The sequence below is a fragment of the Dendrobates tinctorius genome, unplaced genomic scaffold (genome assembly GCF_039654945.1).
Source record: "Dendrobates tinctorius isolate UK_male_01 unplaced genomic scaffold, ASM3965494v1 ptg000054l, whole genome shotgun sequence".
NCBI lineage: Eukaryota > Metazoa > Chordata > Amphibia > Anura > Dendrobatidae > Dendrobates > Dendrobates tinctorius.
In genome coordinates this window covers 6941825-6965719 of record NW_027361722.1, presented here as the reverse complement: position 1 = coordinate 6965719, position 23895 = coordinate 6941825, and the positions used below count along the sequence as shown (strand labels likewise).

The following is a 23895-nucleotide window of genomic DNA, read 5'->3' as shown; positions in this document are numbered from 1 at the left end:
TCATGCATTTACCATCTGTCGTGTGCATAGGTGATAGATATTTTTTTAATGGACAAACCCTTTAATCTGATATTTTTCAAATTTGTATCCATTCTAACTCCTTAAGTTTCCTACACCCAGTGGCATGAAGACATGTTGCCCTTAATGAAGATCACATAATTCTATGATCGCAGTGGCCAATTGATTTGTCACAAAATGCATCCAAAGAGGGCAGTGATTGGCTGATGTGGTCACATGCTCTGTCAATCAGGCCAATACTGAAGCAGTGATGAACCAACAGAAGAAATTGGGCGCGGGAACTGGTGAGAAGTGGAATAGTAGAAAGATTTTGTTTTTTGCATTTAGAAATGTTACTGTTAAAGAAATACTTTTCTTGCAATGTATCAATCCCTTTTAATTTTTCCAGATTATTTCTTTTAATTAATAGATGTGTAACTGGAGAAGAGCTCTGTGTGTCAGGCACCTCCCTCTCCCCTCTCACAGCAGGACCCTCACACACAGACAGGGGCAGGGAACTGCAGCTGCATCCCCCTCCTCCTCCTCCCATCCTCTCCTTTCCTCTGTCCTCACTTCCTATGTAACAGAGGTAATATGGGAAAGAATGAATTCCAGGCTTCCATTTCGATCTCTGCCATCTTGTATACGGCACATCCATGGTGCTGTCCACTTCTTATTTACCCAATGGGCATCTCCGGACCCCTGCCATTCGTGGTGAGCTGGCCACTGGTAATGAATAGGTCGGCCCTTTCTCCATTCACTTCCAAAGTCAGCAATGCACATTTGAGAATAACCCTTTACATAAGTAGACAAGCATGCTCACTTTCGTCCTAGAAAGAGCGCCACCCCTGTTCAGGTCTGGTATTACAGCTTCAATCAATAGAAGTCAATCTGTTTTTTGGAGGAAGGCAGGCATGTTTTTTTCTAATCCATTACAATTCCTTTAAACCCTTTTTTTCCTAACAAGAAAAAAGGGAAGAATATAGACGTGCACATATTTCAGGCAGAACCACAGGGGCCGGGCCGTAGACTGCCCATATATTGTGCATCCTGCAAAATCCTCTCCACTAACAACCGTGAAACGCCGAAGAAAGGAAGCGTCGGACACATTATAAAGAGGAGCTTTTCAAGAGGTAATTATTAAGTCTCTGTACGACGGCGACACAGAAGAAATTGTATTGTACCTGCCACGCCGGAGCCGAGAAACCCAACAAAAGCAGAGCCTTATGCAATTGTAACGCAACCGGCACAGCTCAATACGATCAATGCACCCCCCATGGGGGGACACAAAGCTGCCTGCAGAGGTCTGACTACCCCGGACCGCCCACATCCGCAGCGTCTACCTGCTGTCATGGAGATGCCGAGTCGCTTCAGACACTCAAGCTTTTAAGATAACGATGAATTTACCAACAACAAAACTTCTGCACAATGGAAACATTATTTTTCAAAAAAGAAAACATAATGTAAAATTTGGGAAATGAATGAGACGCTTTGGGCAAATAATGTCTGCCCATCAACCATCGTCAAGGTGGTCTCAAAGACTGATGGTCCCTGACCTGTGTGACCATCTCCCTTAGGCTGATGTCTGTGTTCCTGGGTGAATGTGGACTCCTCTGTCAGCAATGCCTGCATTTATGGGTCGGTAGGGACCTGCTGTAATTAAAATCATCACCTGGTGAAAGGCGGAGAGCTCAGTCAGTAAGCTAACATAAGAGAGAGGTGGTCACACAGGTCAGGGACCCATCAGTCTTTGAGACCACCTTGACGATGGTCAATGGACAGAAATTATTTGGCCAAATTTTGTGCAAAGCGTCTCATCTATTTTCAAAATATTCAAAAGCCGTATTGCTATTCATATTTCACACTGACATGCTTTAGCACAATAGAGTGCAGCCTTTTTTGTATGTGGAAGTAGCTGCTCCTGCGATGCACCTATTCACACTAGTGTGGATGTGCCAGTCAAAGCTGTCAGACTGCAGACTTCAGAGAGGAGCGCTGCACCCCAATGCGTCTACAGGTGCATTCTGGGTACAATGCTACCACCTATATTGTGTTATATGTAAATTAGGTTAAAAGGAAATCCCTTAAGGGAGTGGCCTATACAATGGGAGGAGTCCAAAGTGGCAAATATTCTGCTCTTAATGAGTTACTAAACTTTGATTTTCCTTTTTAAAAATTGTGTTCAGCATGGAAAGTTGTGAAACTTTTCAAACAACTTTATTAAATAGTTGTCTTCATTCCTGTAAAAAGATTTCATATAAGCGGCTTTTTCCCTGATTATTTGCTGCCTTCAGCTGCACTGATATCAGGTCGTACTCATTAGGAGTACAGATGATGGCAGTGACAGGGTCCGTGCCTCACTAACTCTGGGGAGAAGTTGCTGCAGAAGATTGTCCTGACACGCAGAGCTCAGGGGAGGAGACAGACGCTGCTGACCCATCACTGCCATCAGCCGTACTCCAAATTATATCTATGCAGACGAAGGCAGGAAACAGACTGGAGAAAAGCCGGGGTTTGGAAGCCTCTTACACGCATTTTCTTTTTTTTTTTTGTGCAAGAATGAAGATAAATCCCCTAATAAAGTGATTTGTAAAGTTTCAGAACGCTCCACACTGGACAGAATTATTGAAGCAAAAATGGAACTTTACAGACGTCTCAGCTATAAATCCAGCCCCGATGGTGACGATCCCCGCACACCGCTGTCCCCGCACTGTAACACCACGTGGATGTGACAAGCGCGTAGGATTCACACTGACGAGCGATCCTGCTAATTGCAATCAAGCTCAGGCTAAGAATAGAAAAATGGCCTCACAGCGGCCGAGGGACATCGGGGAAGAGATCAGCAGCACATGGAGGGGCCATATAAGCCATCCATTTCTAGGGGATGTGCCGCCAATCTAGAGCATTCCCATCACGAGTAAGTATGTATATTAGATAAAAATGTTATAGATATAGAGTCTATTTTCTCACATTCCAAAGCAACTACAGACCAGTCCATGATCTGCTCCATTCAGAGACCCCAGACAAGAGTCCCCATATAAAAAATACACCAGGCCTCCTAAAGAATCACTGATCCTACATCAGACCCCTTATAATAAAACCAGAACGTGACCAGGTCCACCCAAAATACAGACATCAGACCCCTAACTATAAACAGACCCCAGACCAGACCCCCAAGCAAATCCAGACCCCAGACCAGACCCCCAAGCAAATCATGACCCCAGACCAGACCCCCAAGCAAATCCTGACTCTAGACCAGACCCCCTAATCAAATACAGACCCCAGACCCCCTAAGCAAATACAGACCCCAGACCAGACCCCCTAATAAAATACAGACCCCAGACCCCCTAAGCAAATACAGACCCCAGACCAGGCTCGCAAAACAAATACAGACCCCAGACCTCTATATAGAAAATACCCCAGACCAGACCCCCTAAATATGCACAGGACACAACAGACTCACTATATTAAAACAAGAACCTGTCCACATGCACTAGAAAGTAAAGATTTCAGGTCCCTAAGCAAATCCAGACCCCAGACCAGACCCATTATGTAAAAAATAAACCTGAGCAGATCCCCTAAACAAATACAATGCCACACCAGACCCCATAATATAAATATATACAGTATATATATATATATATATATATATATATATATATATATATATATAGTCACCTGTAAGGAGGCAGTGGGGACCCTCATGTACCTTCTCTCTCCTTAATGCCGTTCCCCTTTGTCACATGCAGCACCCTGATGTTTTATCAATGTTTGCTATTGTGTGCACTGTAATGTGAGGTATTGTGCTTTAGCTTAGGGATAGATTAGTAAGTAGTGCAGGACCATAGGGGAATTAGAATAGAGATAGGATAGCATAGATAGATAGACGTGTCAGTTAGATACAGGCAGCATAGGGGTTAAGCAGATGGAAGGAGTCATATGGCAGAGCAGCACAGAGCAGGGGGGGTATAGGACAGGTACTTCCTGGTTCTGTTAGATGCTGGGGCACCTTGCCCAAGGGCAGGACATGTGAGCTGAGCATTACAGGCCGTGTGGCTAAAGCTGTTGCAGTAAGGGGCCCCAGGCTGAGAATCATGCAGGCAGTCACCAGCTTAGACAGAACCGTTTCAAGGAAGGAAGGATCTGAAGCTAGCGGCTGGGATTAGGAGGCAGCTGAGTCAGAGAGCCCGTTACCCTATAACTCGCAACCGGACCAGGGAAACGGCAGGAAGCTGGTGGGCCTGGAGCACGAGTGGGACAGAGATTGTCCAGAAGAGGGACAGTGATTGTCCAATAGTGGGTCAGAGATTGACCAAGAGTGAGACAGAGGCTGCAAGGATATAGACACAGCTGACAGGAAGAACTGAGTTTGCCCGGACAGCAGGGAAAGATAAGATGTCTCTGTATTTGAACTGTGCTGTCTGTGAGAGGAATATGCTGGTGTTCAGTAAAGTTTAAACATTGGAACAGAACTGCGGTTTCCTGAGATCTGATCCCCAGCAACAGAAGTGACTGTGAAGCGGAGGTAACCGACCGTATCGCAGGACTGAGACGTTACTCATCTCTCCATGTACAAGGTGCCGGGGAGCTCACTGACTGTGGCTTAGTGAACTCGCCCACGACTACCACCCCAGGTTGCCTGTGTTACGCACCAATGCTATCGGGGTGCACCAGTAGCAGTTGTGCATCTGCCACGTAAGCTATGGGGGGCATACAGAATAACCCGACTGTAGCCCTGAACTCCCCTGATCCTGACCATAAGGCAATCGGAGCCTGAGATGGGGCCGGAGGTAACCTGGCAGCCGCTGCTGGAGATGTCGCCTCTCTGCCGCTGGTTCGCCACCATAAAGCAGAGGCTTTAGGAATATCGTCTTTGTGCTTAATGCATGACGGAGCCCATACACCCAGGTCGGGGGACTCACTAGGGGTATGTGCACACGGAGCCTTCAGAGAAATCCACGTCAGGAATTTTGCACAAGGATTTCAGATCTGACACACAAAGGTTTTTGAAGTGGTTTTTCCACGTGTAATTTTTTTTTGCAGCCTTTTGACTGAACAGTTTCAAAACTTGTCTGAACAGCGACGTGGATTTCCGTAATTGAAGCCAATAGGAAGAGTTTTCCAAAACTCGATGAAACAGGTTTTGAGTTAGATGCTGATATGCTAAAAAATCCACGTGAAACTAATAAAAAACGGATTTACTACTAGTTTTGCAGCATAAAAAAGTTACAAATTTCGCCGCTTTTTGCTTCTCTGGACACTTGATAAAAGTGATCCAAAAAGTGTTCACCTTTTGTGCGCAAAAAAGGCAAATAAAACTCTAATTTAAAAACACTAAACCTTTGCTCATGTCACAATTTTGCCCCCTCATTTCTTTCCCACGCCTTTTTTGCAAAAAGTGATTGAGGCTTCTGAAATCTCACGCACATGTTGCTCATTTTTCCTTCGCAGATTTGAAGCTGTTCCCGATCCGCAGCGTCAGTTCTTTTAGCATTTTTGTAGCGTTTTTTGCTCATTCTAATGATTGAGAAAAACGCAGAAAAAAATGCATGTGTTTTTTATACAGTATTTATCCTGACAAGAGATGTGTTGTTGATGGAAAAAAGCGGAAGCGGGGCCACTCAGGTGAATTGTATTAGGACGGCTCTCTGTGCGGCAATACATGCGGCCGGCCAATCAGAGGCCAGCAACTAACGTCAGCGTGCTACTCACGAGTGGGGCCGGTGTCGCCCGTGCCGGCACACTACAGTAAGCAGGCGGCTACGGAAGAGGGCGCCGCACATTGTGGGAGTGGAGGAAGGGGAGAAGAATCTTTTACTTTTTTATGTTTTGGAAAACAGAAGAGACATTATACCAGGAAGGGGTCCAGGATGAGGGTCATTATACAAAGGAAGGGGTCCGGATTGGAGGTTATTATACCAGGAAAGGGTCCAGGATGAGGGTCATTATACAAAGGAAGGGGTCCAGGATGAGGGTCATTATACAAAGGAAGGGGTCCGGATTGGGGGTTATTATACCAGGAAAGTACCCAGAATGGGGGTCACTATACCAGGAAGGAGCACAGAATGGGTTTCATTATACAAGTAAGGGGCACGGAATGAGGAGTCATGATAGCAGGAACAGACCCAGAATGGGGATCATTATACCAGGAAGAAGTCCACGATGGGGTCAATATATTAGGAATGAGCCCAGAATGGGGGTCATTATAAAAGGAAGGGGTCCAGAATGGGGGACATTATACCAGGAAGGGGTCCAGAATGGGGGACATTATACCAGGAAGGGGTCCAGAATGGTGGTCATTCTGCAAGTAACGGGCCCACAATGGAGGTCATTATACCTGGAAGGAGCATAGGATGGGGTCATTATACAAGGAAGGGGCACGGAATGGGGAGTCATTATACCAAAATGGGGTCCAGGATGGGGGACGTTACTACAGGCAGGTGCCATCATGGCGACACTATTACACTTATGTCCTTACATCTGACCAACACAGAGGTGGGGGCCCATGGGGGACTCTAGATACGTCACTGAAAACAGATCTGTTTTTTGCAGGTGAAAAAAATATCAGTGTCTGAATGAGCCCTTACTACATGGTAAAAGTGCTGTATGAACGGCTATACTTAAAAAATCCCCCAGCCTTTGTTTCTTCCTTTCCTTTGTTTTGCTTTTCAAATTTAGTTAGTTTTTTTTTTATTGTTTAGTTTTCCTTTATTCCGATTAATCATTGCACTAAAAATAACATTTTTTCTGCAGTTTTTGCAACCACAAGAGTTGATGGTTGGAAACAACCCCCCAAAACATCTACACCCAGAAGAACGCACCAACATTTATACCATCAATCAGATTATTTTACTACCACCCTATGTTTGATTTCTTCTTAAAGGGGTTGTGCAGTTTCATGTATAAATGTACGGCAATAGTGTAATAATAAAAATAAATGGAATAATGCCTCCACTATTTGCATCGCGCGGCTCACGATGATATTACCGTATTGTCGCTCTGCAGACGTCAAGTTGGCGACTTCTTTTTAAATAATTATACAATTAAAATCTGTACAACTTTCTCATATACAATATCTGCATTTATTTATTTTTTACCATTTGAAAGTTCACTGCTTGCCTTAATGAATGGGGATATATAGGAGAACATTTCCCGTCCATGCTTACATGGCTGCTGCCGCGTGTGATACAATGTATCAGTTTATTAGCACTGACATCCCTGATCAGATCGGTTGTTGCTGCCTTCTCTGCCTCCTGCCGAGCACCACTGAACAGGATGAAAACACTTTTCCATCCTTGCTTTACTTACTTTTTTTGGGAGCCCTTTATCCAATTCTACTGAACGCCAGAATCCGGACAATCGTCCGTGAGCAAATCACAGCACCGTCACCCGGGTCATGGGCTCCCGCCAAGAGCTGTGATCTGCGCTGATACATTGCAACCGTCCCGTCACCTCTACAATAAATTGTGACTAAAGAGCTTTACCATTCACTGACAGTAAGCAAAGATATTGAAAATGAAGAGAAAGGGAAATAAGGTGCATTACAAAGTGTAAGAACGTCACTAACTCTTTAAAAAGTTTTCCACCAAACTTAATAATGACTTTTCCTTAGGTAAGATTATCAATGTCTGATCGGTGAGATGAAGCCTGCGGTCTACTGCTCCTACCAGTCGGCTGACCAGAGGGGCACAGCTCCTTCTCACCAAGAAGTTTTCAGTACCATTCATGGCCACCACACCAGTGATGGACAACTGACGCAATCTGTGCAGCTGTACGGGGGCCCAAGAGGTCAGGGGGCCACTCTTACCACCAAAGCAGGTGGCATTGTGCATTACGATGAGGCATCGGATAAAAATGGCCCCATAGACTGTGCCCCCCACAATGTACGGCGCTGTGCCGCATCCAGTGCCCTGCAGTCAGCAGATCGGGGGGGTGTCGGGAGTCGGACCTCTTCTGATCTGATGTTAGCGGACTATGTAGGATTGGCCATCAGTATTAAAGTTTTGGACAATCCCTTTAACTACAGATCTTGTTTTGCACTTTGCAGGATTTAGGTATCGCAGAGACATCTGGAGACTCCATTTCCTTCTGGTTCTATCATTATCTCCGCGCTGTTGGCCGGTTTGGGGTGATGTGATCCCGTCCTCTGCGGTCCAGGCCTCTTCATGCTACATTCTGTTTGGGATATTAAATACAACAATTCCGGTTGTGGGGACTTATTATTAAATGTGCAGGTTCTGTGACGTGTGAGCGAGCGAGCGACCGGCGCTAAATCACCGTCCTCCTGTCTCACCGCACATCTGTTACTTCCACGCGGCTGCCAATATGAGAGTAGCTCCAGATCCCATTATATTATGTTATGTTACATTATGTCGTTATATTATGGTATATAGTAATAAACGATGTTATATTATACACAACCTATTACATTATATTACATGAAATTAGATGCTATACCATATTACACTGTTATATAGTTACGTTATGACATATATATATATATATATATATATATACACAGTCATATGTAAAAGTTTGGGCACCCCTATTAATGTTAACCTTTTTTCTTTATAACAATTTTGGTTTTTGCAACAGCTATTTCAGTTTCATATATCTAATAACTGATGGACTCAGTTATATTTCTGGATTCAAATGAGGTTTATTGTACTAACAGAAAATGTGCAATCTGCATTTAAACAAAATTTGACCGGTGCAAAAGTATGGGCACCTCAACATAAAAGTGACATTAATATTTTGTAGATCCTCCTTTTGCAAAAATAACAGCCTCTAGTCGCTTCCTGTAGCTATTAATTAGCTCCTGGATCCTGGGTTAAGGTATTTGTGACCATTCCTGTTTACAAAACAATTCCAGTTCAGTTAAGTTTGATGGTCGCCGAGCACGGACAGCCCGCTTCAAATCATCCCACAGATGTTCAATGATATTCAGGTCTGGGGACTGGGATGGCCATTCCAGAACATTGTAATTGTTCCACTGCATGAATGCCTGAGTAGATTTGGAGCGGTGTTTTGGATCATTGTCTTGCTGAAATATCCATCCCCTGCGTAACTTCAACTTCGTCACTGATTCTTGCACATTATTGTCAAGAATCTGCTGATACTGAGTTGAATCCATGCGACCCTCAACTTTAACAAGATTCCCGGTGCCGGCATTGGCCACACAGCCCCAAAGCATGATGGAACCTCCACCAAATTTTACTGTGGGTAGCAAGTGTTTTTATTGGAATGCTGTGTTTTTTAGCCTCCATGCATAACGCCTTTTTGTATGACCAAACAACTCAATCTTTGTTTCATCAGTCCACAGGACCTTCTTCCAAAATGTAACTGGCTTGTCCAAATGTGCTTTTGCATACCTCAGGCGACTCTGTTTGTGGCGTGCTTGCAGAAACGGCTTCTTTCGCATCACTCTCCCATACAGCCTCTCCTTGTGCAAAGTGCGCTGTATTGTTGACCGATGCACAGTGACACCATCTGCAGCAAGATGATGCTGCAGGTCTTTGGAGGTGGTCTGTGGATTGTCCTTGACTGTTCTCACCATTCTTCTTCTCTGCCTTTCTGATATTTTTCTTGGCCTGCCACTTCTGGGCTTAACAAGAACTGTACCTGTGTTCTTCCATTTCCTTACTATGTTCCTCACAGCGGAAACTGACAGGTTAAATCTCTGAGACAACTTTTTGTATCCTTCCCCTGAAAAGCTATGTTGAATAATCTTTGTTTTCAGATGATTTGAGAGTTGTTTTGAGGAGCCCATGATGCCACTCTTCACAGGAGAATCAAATAGGAGAACTACTTGCAAGTGGCCACCTTAAATACCTTTTCTCATGATTTGATACACCTGGCTATGAAGTTCAAAGCTCAGTGAGGTTACAAAACCAATTTAGTGTTTCAGGAAGTCAGTGAAAAGTAGTTAGGAGTGTTCTAATCAAGAAAATGATAAGGGTGCCCATACTTTTGCACCGGTCAAATTTTGTTTAAATGCAGATTGCACATTTTCTGTTAGTACAATAAACCTCATTTGAATCCAGAAATATAACTGAGTCCATCAGTTATTAGATATATGAAACTGAAATAGCTGTTGCAAAAACCAAAATTTTTATAAAGAAAAAAGGTTAACATTAATAGGGGTGCCCAAACTTTAACATATGACTGTATATATATATATACACTGTATGTGTGCGTGTTATTTTTCATTATATTAGATATTCCATTATATTATGTTATGCTATATTTTATATTATGTTATATTTTAAATTGTATTAGACACTACATCACATTACATTGTTATATTGTAATAAATTATGTTATGTTGTATTGTCATATGTTATATTATATACAATGCCATATTCCATTATGAAATATATGTTATATGATTCTAGCATGGTTTGTTGTATTATATTATGTTGTGAAATATTATATTGATAGACTATTTGTTATATTAGATACTACAGTATATTACATTAGGTTACATTAAGTTACATTGTTGTAATTTTATGTTTTACTATATTATATACTATTTTATATTATATATTAGGTAACATATGACTTTGCATTAGATTCTATACTATATTACATTTTATTACATATTGTGATATGTTATATATTTACATTATATTACATTAGATACTACATTATATTACATTGTTATTTAGTGTTAGATTGTGTGTTATGTTATATTACATTATATTAGATACTTCATTATATTATGTAATGTTTTGTCATTTTATATTTTAATATACTGGAGGCTCTCTTGTGAACAGTGAGGTCAGGGGTATAGTGGGGGAAGGGAAGTGGTCACACTGTACTGTATACTGCAAGTCCCATATAGTACACATATTAAAAAGCACTCCCCATGGTCCTTGATAGAGTGTAATGCAGCCCCCCTAAGAGTATACTGCAACCCCCCTCAGAGTATAATGCAGCCCCCCTTAGAGTATAATGCAGCCCCCCACACACAAACACACACACAGTATAGCATAGCCCCACACACAGTATAAAGCAGCGCCTTCAGAGAATGCAGCCCCCTCAGAGTATAATGCAGCCCCCTCAGATCATGCAGCCCCCCCACACACAGTATAATGTAGCCCCCCAGAGTATAATGCAGCCCCACACACACAGTATTATTCAGCCCCAACACAAAACACACACAAAGTATAGTGCAGCCCCCACACAGTATAATGCAGCCCCACACACACAGTATTATTCAGCCCCAACACAAAACACACACACAGTATAGCATAGCCCCACACACAGTATAATGCAGCCCCTTCAGAGAATGCAGCCCCCTCAGAGCATAATGCAGCCCCCTCAGATCATTCAGCCCCCCCACACACAGTATAATGTAGTCCCCCAGAGTATAAAGAAGCCCCCTCAGAATATAATGCAGCCCCACACACACAGTATAATTCAGCCCTAACACAAAACACACACAAAGTATAGTGCAGCCCCCACACAGTATAATGCAGCCCCCATTCACAGTACAGTGCAGCCCACACACAGCTTAGTGCATCCCCCACACGTCCACAGAATTGTGCAGTCTCCCCACACACAGTATAGTACAGCAGACCCACATACAACACAGTACAGTGCAGTCCTAGTACACAGTATAGTGCAGCAGACACATACAAAACACAGTATAGTACAGTCCCCGCACACACAGTATAGTGCAGCCCCCAAATACACAGTGTAGTGCAGCAGACACACAGTATCCTGCAGTCACCCCACACACAGTATAGTGCAGCACACACACAACACAGTACAGTGCAGTTCCCCCACACACAGTATAGTACAGCAGACACACACACACACACACACACATCACAGTATAGTGCAGTCCCGTATCAAAACACAGTATAGTATAGTACAGAAGACACACAAACGTAAGGAGATAGACCGCTCATCCCTCCGAAAGACCTGCTAATTGGAGAGGATGCCGCCCCTGGGAGAAAAGTTACAGGGAGAAGAGGGGGACCACACCCAGAGCCAGACAGAGTCACAACGTCAAACGCCGAGATGAAGGTGTCGACCGTCTGCGGTGAGATGTCTGCGCTGTCCAGGTGCGTGGAAGCGAGTCTGGTGGAACTCCATCCTGGGTATGAAGGTCCCATCTGTAAGTCTCGACCTGAAGGAGAAGAAGGGATGTCTGCTCGAGGGGCCCACCAGAGTAAATCTTTACCTTGCCCACCACAAGCCCCCCAGCGGAAGAGAGAAGGTGACCAGTGTTTCTGGGATGCCAGCTTCTACGGTACCAGATTGTGGGAAGAATGAACCACTTTTTGCGTCCTCTGGAGTGGAGAGTTTGATGCCCGTCAGCTCACGGGACCCTGATATAGTGGAAGAGTTGCAAGATGCCCCTGAGGTACCTCCGCCAGAAGTAGTGGACTGTGAAGAGGAAGTAGGTCCTGAGACATTACCTCCAGCAGCTCTGGAATATGAAGAGGGAGAATCTCCCAACCTGTCATATGTTGACCCGGAAGAGGAACAGGACTCAGAGACTGCTGCTTCATGGGACCTGGATGAACCCCAGTTCCTTACCACTCAACCTGACTCCAACAGGCTGTACTGGCAGAATGTGATGCGGGAAAGGCAGGAGCAGATGCATAAATTGTGGGCATCTGTCAGCCCTCAGAAGAGCATAATGGGGTACAAAGTGTCCTCGCACGTGGAATGGCGAGTTAAAATAGTGGAGGAGTGTAAGGAGATAGACCAGATCTTGGGTACCTGCATGCCGGGTCTGGACCTGGAACGGCTGCATCCTCTGTTCCCGGGGGAAAGCCTGAACTTCCCCTGCTGCATGAGGGAAGCATGAGTGAAACGGAGGGGGCGGGGAGAGCCAGAAAATGGCACACAGCAGCAGAGGGATAAAAGGAGAAAACGCGCGAAGGACGGGAGTTTGGCGCGAGGGCAGAGCAGAGCGGTGAGTGGCACTCTCCGGCTTCCCTTCCCTCAGAGAGTACCGACGCTGTAGCAGGCAGCTTAGAGAGGGCCCCGTCACCTGCAGAGCCAAGCGTGTACAGTAGCATGCCGGAGAGAGAGACCGCTGCGGAGCCATGCAAAGCAGAGCAGAGCAGGGCTGTATACCCCAGGCAGAACCGTGCAGAACCGCGCCGTGTACATTAGGGTGACCGCAAAAAATCAATGTCGGAATTTTGTCCGTCTGGTTCATCTGTGCTACTGAGCAATTTATTAGCCATTAACAACTTTTCATTGTCTGTAATGGTGGGATCAAAAAACGATAATCCCACCAACTCTGCATTCAAATACCACAAATGGTTCGAAAATTTGGTCAGGGCTATTTCTGCAATGTTGTTGTCACATTCTTTATAGTCTAACAGACTATGCAAAATACCTAAATCTTAAAATACCTCAATTTGGATTTTTTCAAACTTTGAGCGACGAGCGGCACGGGTTAACGTCGTTTGATCGAGCTCAAATTTTGGCTCTCTCAATATCTGGAAAGGGGAATCGTTTTGTGGGGTCCAGACGAACAAGATTCTGACATTTTTTCCCCCCATATGAGATCCGGTCACCCTAGTGTACATAGATCTGAGACGTGCACACCAAGTAGAGCTGAGCCAGCCATGCAGCAGCCAGAGAGAGAAGTGCCAAGTCCTGAGAACACCAGTGGTATGCAAGCTAGTGCCAGTCGTCGCCCGATGCCAACAGTGGGGACCAGAGAGAATGGGACGTACAATGTGAGTCCGGTGACTGTCAGAAAGCAAGACACAGAACGCTCCGTGTCAGTGAGTATAACACATGTGCTCCATACAAGTGACCAAGGACAGGACAGACCCTTGTACCCTGGACCATGCCGTTAAACAACTCCTGGGCCACGTAGGGCCTGTACCAGATCGTAACCCTTTTTACCGTCAGCCACTTTGGGCTCGCTTGACCGAGACTGTGAGGAGAGTTGTGCAGGAGTCTTGTCGAGCTTAGACAGTATTCATGGCTCTTAACTTTGTAGGAAACTACAGTATAAGGACTAGGGGCAGTGGAAGGTACCGGAGACCGACCACTGTTACCAGAAGACGGGGGGTATTGTGGTCTGCTTGACCCCATTAATGAGGACACTGCGTCGGCCGCTGCTAGCACCATTGACTTTGCAGCAGGAGATGCAGTATTAGGACTTCCTTACACATCACCATTGTATTGTACTGTGCCTTCAATACTGTTTAACTCTTTACCTCCCTGCGTGGAGTATTTCCCCTGTAAATAAACCTGTTAATCCTTACTCTGCCTGCGTCCCATCACTGCATCCAGTGTTCCTGCTTGTTACTTTACACACACACCACAGTATAGTGCAGCAGACACACACACACCCTACTTACCTCCCCGTCTGGTTCCCCCTGCAGCTGTCTTTTGCTGAGCTTCTCAGCCTCTCACCAGCTTCCCTGCTGGCCTGGCACTTCCTGAGGAGTCAGAGGCAGAGTGATGGGAGAGGAAGCATCACATGACACTCTCTCCTCCATCACTGCTTTCAACTGTATGTGGGGGTGGGGTTGGGGGGGATTTGGGGTTGGGGATCCTAAGGGTATGTTTCCACTGTCAGGAAACGCTGCGAGTTGGACGCTGCATTCAACCGCAGTCTCCAATCCGCAGCGTCCAGATGTTACAGCATAGTGGAGGGGATTTTGTTATGAATGAGTCACCGGAGGAGGAAAAAACAAAAATACAAGCTAAGTCCAGAAAACCGGAGAAGTTGGTAGCTAGTGGATTGCAGACCCCTGATCCTATTCACAACAACTAACAGTAGCCGTGGGGTGTTCCTACGGTGGTCCTAGACACCTCGTTCACAGCCGGAGAACTAAATAAACCTAAAGAAAGAAAGGGGAAATCTAAACTGCCCATAGCAGACCCCAAAGCAATAGGCAGCCCCCAACATGTATTGACGGTGAAAACAGATGCAAACACAGACAGAAAGACAGGCTGAGCAAACCATGGGGCCCAACTAACTAGATAGGACAGGAAAGAAAGGCAACTGTCTGCAATCGCGCAAAAACCCTGCCAAAAATAATGTCCAACACGTCTGATAGAAAAGGCCCTGAAGTCACTAGACTTCAAAATCACTATATCAGCACTCAGGTATATTCTGAAAACAGAGCAAAGAGATCAACTGATCAGAGACAAAAATGGAGTTCAGCCAGTCCCAACCAGGGCTGGCTGAACACAAACACTAAGTAAACCAGACAAAATCTCATGGAACAATAGCAGAGCAAAAACTTAGCTTTAGTAGACAGGACTAAACTGGAGGCCAGAGCTCAGAGCAGAGAGGATCACCAGCAACCCAGCAGGGCGTCGGCGGCCTTATATCCACTCAGAGATTCTGGATGTCCAATCACACTCCACCTGTTCAGATGACAGGTTTTTCCCATCCAAATCAATTTCACTACCTCCTTTCACCAGCAGAGGGAGTTCATCGGACATCAAAGGTGAAGGAGAAAATGAGCTCATAACAGGATTTGATGAAATACCATCTCCACTATGTGTTCAAAGACGCAGGTGGCAGACCTGTGTATACGCACATACGGCGTGTCTTTCCAGACCGCAGCATGTCTATTTATCCTGCACAGTCTATGTATAGGATGCGGTGATTCTGCATGTGTTCAATGAACAGCGCACGTACAAAACCGGCAGCGCTTTGGGCCGAGCTGCGTCCAAAGTGCTGCATATACGGAACGTGAAGACATTCCCTTATTGTGCATCTTAAAACAGCCGCACCGCTGGTTTTCAGAGAGTCCAGGATTTCAGCTGATGTTATGTGTGGGTTTTTCTTTGCATCCCAAACAATTTTCCTGGCATTTGTCACAGGTCACAGGTGAGGACGTTACCTTTAGTAGCCATTCACACCCATTTGTGTCAACATCTGTGCATGTTATCAGGTCACAATCACCAGGGGATGTAAACTTTTGATCAGGGTCATTTGGATGTTTTCAGTTGTCATTATGATTTAAGAAGAGAGAACACAGTAGTTTGACAATAAATGGCTTCACTCAACCACTTTATATACAGTGGGCGCAGAAAGTATTCAGACCCCTCTACATTTTTCACTCTTTGTTTCATTGCAGCCATCTGATAAATTCCTTGAGATGGTTCTACTCCTTCACTACAGTCCAGCTGTGTGTAATTAAACTTTTGATTTGTAAAGGCGCACACCTGTCTATAGAAGACCTCACAGCTCACAGTGCATGTCAGACCAAATGAGAATCATGAGGTCAAAGGATCTGACCAAGGAGCTCAGAGGCAGAATTGTGGCAAGACACAGATCTGGCCAAAGTTACAGAAGAATTTCTGCAGTACTCAAGGTTCCTAAGAGCACAGTGGCCTCCATAATCCTTACATGGAAGAAGTTTGGGACCACCAGAAGTCTTCCTAGACCTGGCTGTCCAGTCAAACTGAGCAATCGTGGGAAAAGAGCCTTGGTGAGAGAGGTAAAGAAGAACCTCAAGATCACTGTGACTGAGCTCCACAGATACAGTAGGGAGATGGGAGAAAGGACCACAAAGTCAACTATCACTGCAGCCCTCCACCAGTCGGGCCTTTAGCAGCCAAGCGACAGACAATGTGATTGGAAGCACTACGCCGTCTGCCCGTTCACACCCTGTTACTATCTTCACACACTTTTTTAAAATATAAAGAAGACATTTTTCGGCGGTTGGTGAATGTCGTTCTTCTGTTTGGGAGCTGATGACGTTCTCTCCCTAGAAGCCCCGGCTCCTGAGAGCTCCTGTGTCCTGGCTCATGTAGAATTGTCAGGATAAGCGGAGTCTGGGGCCAAACACATCTCTACTGAATGATCCCTATAAAGTTCGGCCTCTGCTGAGATACTGAACACATTTTTGACATTCCGCCAGATTGTTTGATTTGTTTTTTCCCTGTTTTATGCTTCTTTCAGGACATTTATTCCTTCCTCCGCCCTGGATGAGATGTGTATCCAGCTGCCGTCAGCAGATACAGTGGAGAGATCAATGGCGCCATTGTCCCCGGTCACCTGGGATGTTGAGGGGGAGGCGATGATTATTGCATTAGGTAATTAGCTGGACACTCTCCTGGGCGCACAATCAGCGTCCGGACAATGGCGGCGGCAGGTGGGTGGTTGTGTCAGTGCAGGAAGAGGATGAATTACTTCCTACTAAATAAGACGCAAACGATCGCTGCAAATTGTTACTTTATTTATAAGAATAATATATCCAAAATTAAAGGAGTCTCCAGACCACACACCCAGACTGCTGTTATAGGGGGCTCCAGAGTACACACCCAGACTGCTGTTATAGGGGGCTCCAGAGTACACACCCAGACTGCTGTTATAGGGGGGCTCCAGACTATACATCCAGACTGCTGTTATAGGGGGCTCCAGACTACACACCCAGACTGCTGTTATAGGGGGCTCCAGACTACACACCCAGACTGCTGTTATAGGGGGCTCCAGAGTACACATCCAGACTGCTGTTATAGGGGGGCTCCAGACTATACATCCAGACTGCTGTTATAGGGGGCTCCAGACTACACACCCAGACTGCTGCTATAGGGGGCTCCAGACTACACACCCAGACTGTTGTTATAGGGGGCTCCAGAGTACACATCCAGACTGCTGTTATAGGGGGGCTCCAGACTATACATCCAGACTGCTGTTATAGGGGGCTCCAGACTACACACCCAGACTGCTGTTATAGGGGGCTCCAGACTACACACCCAGACTGCTGTTATAGGGGGCTCCAGAGTACACACCCAGACTGCTGTTATAGGGGGCTCCAGAGTACACACCCAGACTGCTGTTATAGGTGGCTCCAGACTACACATCCAGACTGCTGTTATAGGGGGCTCCAGAGTACACATCCAGACTGCTGTTATAGGGGGGCTCCAGATTATACATCCAGACTGCTGTTATAGGGGGCTCCAGACTACACACCCAGACTGCTGTTATAGGGGGCTCCAGACTACACACCCAGACTGCTGTTATAGGGGGCTCCAGAGTACACACCCAGACTGCTGTTATAGGGGGGCTCCAGACCACACACCCAGACTGCTGTTATAGGGGGCTCCAGACCACACACCCAGACTGCTGTTATAGGGGGCTCCAGAGTACACATCCAGACTGCTGTTATAGGGGGCTCCAGACTACACACCCAGACTGCTGTTATAGGGGGCTCCAGACCACACACCCAGACTGCTGTTATAGGGGGCTCCAGAGTACACATCCAGACTGCTGTTATAGGGGGGCTCCAGACTATACATCCAGACTGCTGTTATAGGGGGCTCCAGACCACACACCCAGACTGCTGTTAGAGGGGGCTCCAGACTACACACCCAGACTGCTGTTATAGGGGGCTCCAGAGTACACACCCAGACTGCTGTTATAGGGGCTCCAGACCACACACCCAGACTGCTGTTATAGGGGGCTCCAGAGTACACACCCAGACTGCTGTTATAGGAGGGCTCCAGACCACACACCCAGACTGCTGTTATAGGGGGCTCCAGACCACACACCCAGACTGCTGTTATAGGGGGCTCCAGAGTACACATCCAGACTGCTGTTATAGGGGGCTCCAGACTACACACCCAGACTGCTGTTATAGGGGGCTCCAGACCACACACCCAGACTGCTGTTATAGGGGGCTCCAGAGTACACATACAGACTGCTGTTATAGGGGGCTCCAGACTACACATTCAGACTGCTGTTATAGGGGGCTCCAGACTACACATTCAGACTGCTGTTATAGGGGGGCTCCAGACTACACATTCAGACTGCTGTTATAGGGGGGCTCCAGACTACACAGACTGCTGTTATAGGGGGCTCCAGACCACACACCCAGACTGCTGTTATAGGGGGGCTCCAGACCACACACCCAGACTGCTGTTATAGGGGGGCTCCAGACCACACACCCAGACTGCGGTTATAGGGGGGCTCCAGACCACACACCCAGACTGCTGTTATAGGGTGCTCCAGGTTACACATCCAGACTGCTGTTATAGGGGGGCTCCAGACTACACATCCAGACTGCTGTTATAGGGGGCTCCAGGCTACACATCCAGACTGCTGTTATAGGGGGGCTCCAGACCACACACCCAGACTGCTGTTATAGGGGGCTCCAGACTACACATTCAGACTGCTGTTATAGGGGGGCTCCAGACCACACACCCAGACAGCTGTTATAGGGGGCTCCAGACCACACACCCAGACTGCTGTTATAGGGGGGCTCCAGACCACACACCCAGACTGCTGTTATAGGGGGGCTCCTGACTACACATCCAGACTGCTGTTATAGGGGGCTCCAGAGTACACATCCAGACTGCTGTTATAGGGGGCTCCAGACTACACATTCAGACTGCTGTTATAGGGGGGCTCCAGACTACACATTCAGACTGCTGTTATAGGAGGGCTCCAGACTACACATCCAGACTGCTGTTATAGGGGGCTCCAGAGTACACATCCAGACTGCTGTTATAGGGGGCTCCAGACTACACATCCAGACTGCTGTTATAGGGGGCTCCAGACTACACATTCAGACTGCTGTTATAGGGGGGCTCCAGACTACACATTCAGACTGCTGTTATAGGGGGCTCCAGACTACACATTCAGACTGCTGTTATAGGGGGCTCTAGACCACACACCCAGACTGCTGTTATAGGGGGGCTCCAGACCACACACCCAGACTGCTGTTATAGGGGGCTCCAGAGTACACATCCAGACTGCTGTTATAGGGGGCTCCAGAGTTCACATCCAGACTGCTGTTATAGGGGGGCTCCAGACCACACACCCAGACTGCTGTTATAGGGGGGCTCCAGACCACACACCCAGACTGCTGTTATAGGGGGGCTCCTGACTACACATCCAGACTGCTGTTATAGGGGGCTCCAGAGTACACATCCAGACTGCTGTTATAGGGGGCTCCAGACTACACATTCAGACTGCTGTTATAGGGGGGCTCCAGACTACACATTCAGACTGCTGTTATAGGGGGGCTCCAGACTACACATTCAGACTGCTGTTATAGGGGGGCTCCAGACTACACATTCAGACTGCTGTTATAGGGGGGCTCCAGACTACACATTCAGACTGCTGTTATAGGGGGCTCCAGACTACACATTCAGACTGCTGTTATAGGGGGGCTCCAGACTACACAGACTGCTGTTATAGGGGGCTCCAGACCACACACCCAGACTGCTGTTATAGGGGGGCTCCAGACCACACACCCAGATTGCTGTTATAGGGGGGCTCCAGACCACACACCCAGACTGCTGTTATAGGGGGGCTCCAGACCACACACCCAGACTGCTGTTATAGGGGGGCTCCAGACCACACACCCAGACTGCTGTTATAGGGGGGCTCCAGACCACACACCCAGACTGCTGTTATAGGGGGGCTCCAGACCACACACCCAGACTGCTGTTATTGGGTGCTCCAGGTTGCACATCCAGACTGCTGTTATAGGGGGGCTCCAGACTACACATCCAGACTGCTGTTATAGGGGGCTCCAGGCTACACATCCAGACTGCTGTTATAGGGGGGCTCCAGACCACACACCCAGACTGCTGTTATAGGGGGCTCCAGACTACACATTCAGACTGCTGTTATAGGGGGGCTCCAGACCACACACCCAGACAGCTGTTATAGGGGGCTCCAGACCACACACCCAGACTGCTGTTATAGGGGGGCTCCAGACCACACACCCAGACTGCTGTTATAGGGGGGCTCCTGACTACACATCCAGACTGCTGTTATAGGGGGCTCCAGAGTACACATCTAGACTGCTGTTATAGGGGGCTCCAGACTACACATTCAGACTGCTGTTATAGGGGGGCTCCAGACTACACATTCAGACTGCTGTTATAGGAGGGCTCCAGACTACACATCCAGACTGCTGTTATAGGGGGCTCCAGAGTACACATCCAGACTGCTGTTATAGGGGGCTCCAGACTACACATCCAGACTGCTGTTATAGGGGGCTCCAGACTACACATTCAGACTGCTGTTATAGGGGGGCTCCAGACTACACATTCAGACTGCTGTTATAGGGGGCTCCAGACTACACATTCAGACTGCTGTTATAGGGGGCTCTAGACCACACACCCAGACTGCTGTTATAGGGGGGCTCCAGACCACACACCCAGACTGCTGTTATAGGGGGCTCCAGAGTACACATCCAGACTGCTGTTATAGGGGTCTCCAGACTACACACCCAGACTGCTGTTATAGGGGGCTCCAGAGTTCACATCCAGACTGCTGTTATAGGGGGGCTCCAGACCACACACCCAGACTGCTGTTATAGGGGGGCTCCAGACCACACACCCAGACTGCTGTTATAGGGGGGCTCCTGACTACACATCCAGACTGCTGTTATAGGGGGCTCCAGAGTACACATCCAGACTGCTGTTATAGGGGGCTCCAGACTACACATTCAGACTGCTGTTATAGGGGGGCTCCAGACTACACATTCAGACTGCTGTTATAGGGGGGCTCCAGACTACACATTCAGACTGCTGTTATAGGGGGGCTCCAGACTACACATTCAGACTGCTGTTATAGGGGGGCTCCAGACTTCACAGACTGCTGTTATAGGGGGCTCCAGACTACACATTCAGACTGCTGTTATAGGGGGCTCCAGACTACACATTCAGACTGCTGTTATAGGGGGGCTCCAGACTACACATTCAGACTGCTGTTATAGGGGGGCTCCAGACTACACAGACTGCTGTTATAGGGGGCTCCAGACCACACACCCAGACTGCTGTTATAGGGGGGCTCCAGACCACACACCCAGATTGCTGTTATAGGGGGGCTCCAGACCACACACCCAGACTGCTGTTATAGGGGGGCTCCAGACTACACACCCACACTGCTGTTATAGGGTGGCTCCAGACCACACACCCAGACTGCTGTTATAGGGGGGCTCCAGACCACACACCCAGACTGCTGTTATAGGGGGGCTCCAGACCACACACCCAGACTGCTGTTATAGGGGGGCTCCAGACCACACACCCAGACTGCTGTTATAGGGGGCTCCAGGTTACACATCCAGACTGCTGTTATAGGGGGGCTCCAGACTACACATCCAGACTGCTGTTATAGGGGGCTCCAGGCTACACATCCAGACTGCTGTTATAGGGGGGCTCCAGACCACACACCCAGACTGCTGTTATAGGGGGCTCCAGACTACACATTCAGACTGCTGTTATAGGGGGGCTCCAGACCACACACCCAGACAGCTGTTATAGGGGGCTCCAGACCACACACCCAGACTGCTGTTATAGGGGGGCTCCAGACCACACACCCAGACTGCTGTTATAGGGGGGCTCCTGACTACACATCCAGACTGCTGTTATAGGGGGCTCCAGAGTTCACATCCAGACTGCTGTTATAGGGGGCTCCAGACTACACATTCAGACTGCTGTTATAGGGGGGCTCCAGACTACACATTCAGACTGCTGTTATAGGGGGGCTCCAGACTACACATCCAGACTGCTGTTATAGGGGGCTCCAGAGTACACATCCAGACTGCTGTTATAGGGGGCTCCAGACTACACATCCAGACTGCTGTTATAGGGGGCTCCAGACTACACATTCAGACTGCTGTTATAGGGGGGCTCCAGACTACACATTCAGACTGCTGTTATAGGGGGCTCTAGACCACACACCCAGACTGCTGTTATAGGGGGGCTCCAGACCACACACCCAGACTGCTATTATAGGTGGGCTCCAGACTACACATTCAGACTGCTGTTATAGGGGGGCTCCAGAGTACACATTCAGACTGCTGTTATAGGGGGGCTCCAGACTACACAGACTGCTGTTATAGGGGGCTCCAGACTACACATTCAGACTGCTGTTATAGGGGGCTCCAGACTACACATTCAGACTGCTGTTATTGGGAGGCTCCAGACTACACATTCAGACTGCTGTCATAGGGGGGCTCCAGACTACACAGACTGCTGTTATAGGGGGCTCCAGACTACACATTCAGACTGCTGTTATAGGGGGCTCCAGACCACACACCCAGACTGCTGTTATATGGGGGCTCCAGACCACACACCCAGATTGCTGTTATAGGGGGGCTCCAGACCACACACCCAGACTGCTGTTATAGGGGGGCTCCAGACTACACACCCACACTGCTGTTATAGGGTGGCTCCAGACCACACACCCAGACTGCTGTTATAGGGGGGCTCCAGACCACACACCCAGACTGCTGTTATAGGGGGCTCCAGGCTACACATCCAGACTGCTGTTATAGGGGGCTCGGCTCCAGACTACACACCCAGACCGCTGTTATAGGGGGCTCCAGACTACACATCCAGACTGCTGTTATAGGCGGCTCCAGACTACACATCCAGACTGCTGTTATAGGGGGCTCCAGACTACACATCCAGACTGCTGTTATAGGGGGTTCCAGACTACACACCCAGACTGCTGTTATAGGGGGGCTCCAGACTACACATCCAGACTGCTGTTATAGGGGGCTCCAGATTACACACCCAGACTGCTGTTATAGGGGGCTCCACACTACACATCCAGGCTGCTGTAATAGGGGGCTCTAGACTTCACATGTTCACATGCAGACTTCTGTTATATAGGGGTCTGCATATTTACTGTTCCTGTGCTAAGGATTTTTGAAAACTAAAAAAAGAATACTTATTACAGCGCCAGTTACCATGCAGGTTGTGTCTGTTATTGCAGCTTATTTACGCTAATCAGAATATGGCTGAGCTGCAATGCCAACCACAACCATAAGAAAGAGTGGCGCTATTTCTTGGAAAACGCAATCCCTTTAATTGCAAGCTCTTTTAACCCCTTTTAGTCTGATCCTTTTATAAATAGCAGCATTTTCGTGCACATTTCCTATATGGCGCCTCCTTATACTAGTGAGTGCTCAGTAGTTGGTCCTGTAA

At 47.5% G+C, this 23895-nt stretch overlaps 1 protein-coding gene across 1 annotated transcript in view; it reads right to left on the bottom strand.

Annotated features, from left to right (window-relative positions):
• Positions 1-23895, bottom strand: part of GAP43 (growth associated protein 43) — a 127677-nt gene that overhangs the window by 87452 nt on the left and 16330 nt on the right. The window lies entirely within an intron of this gene.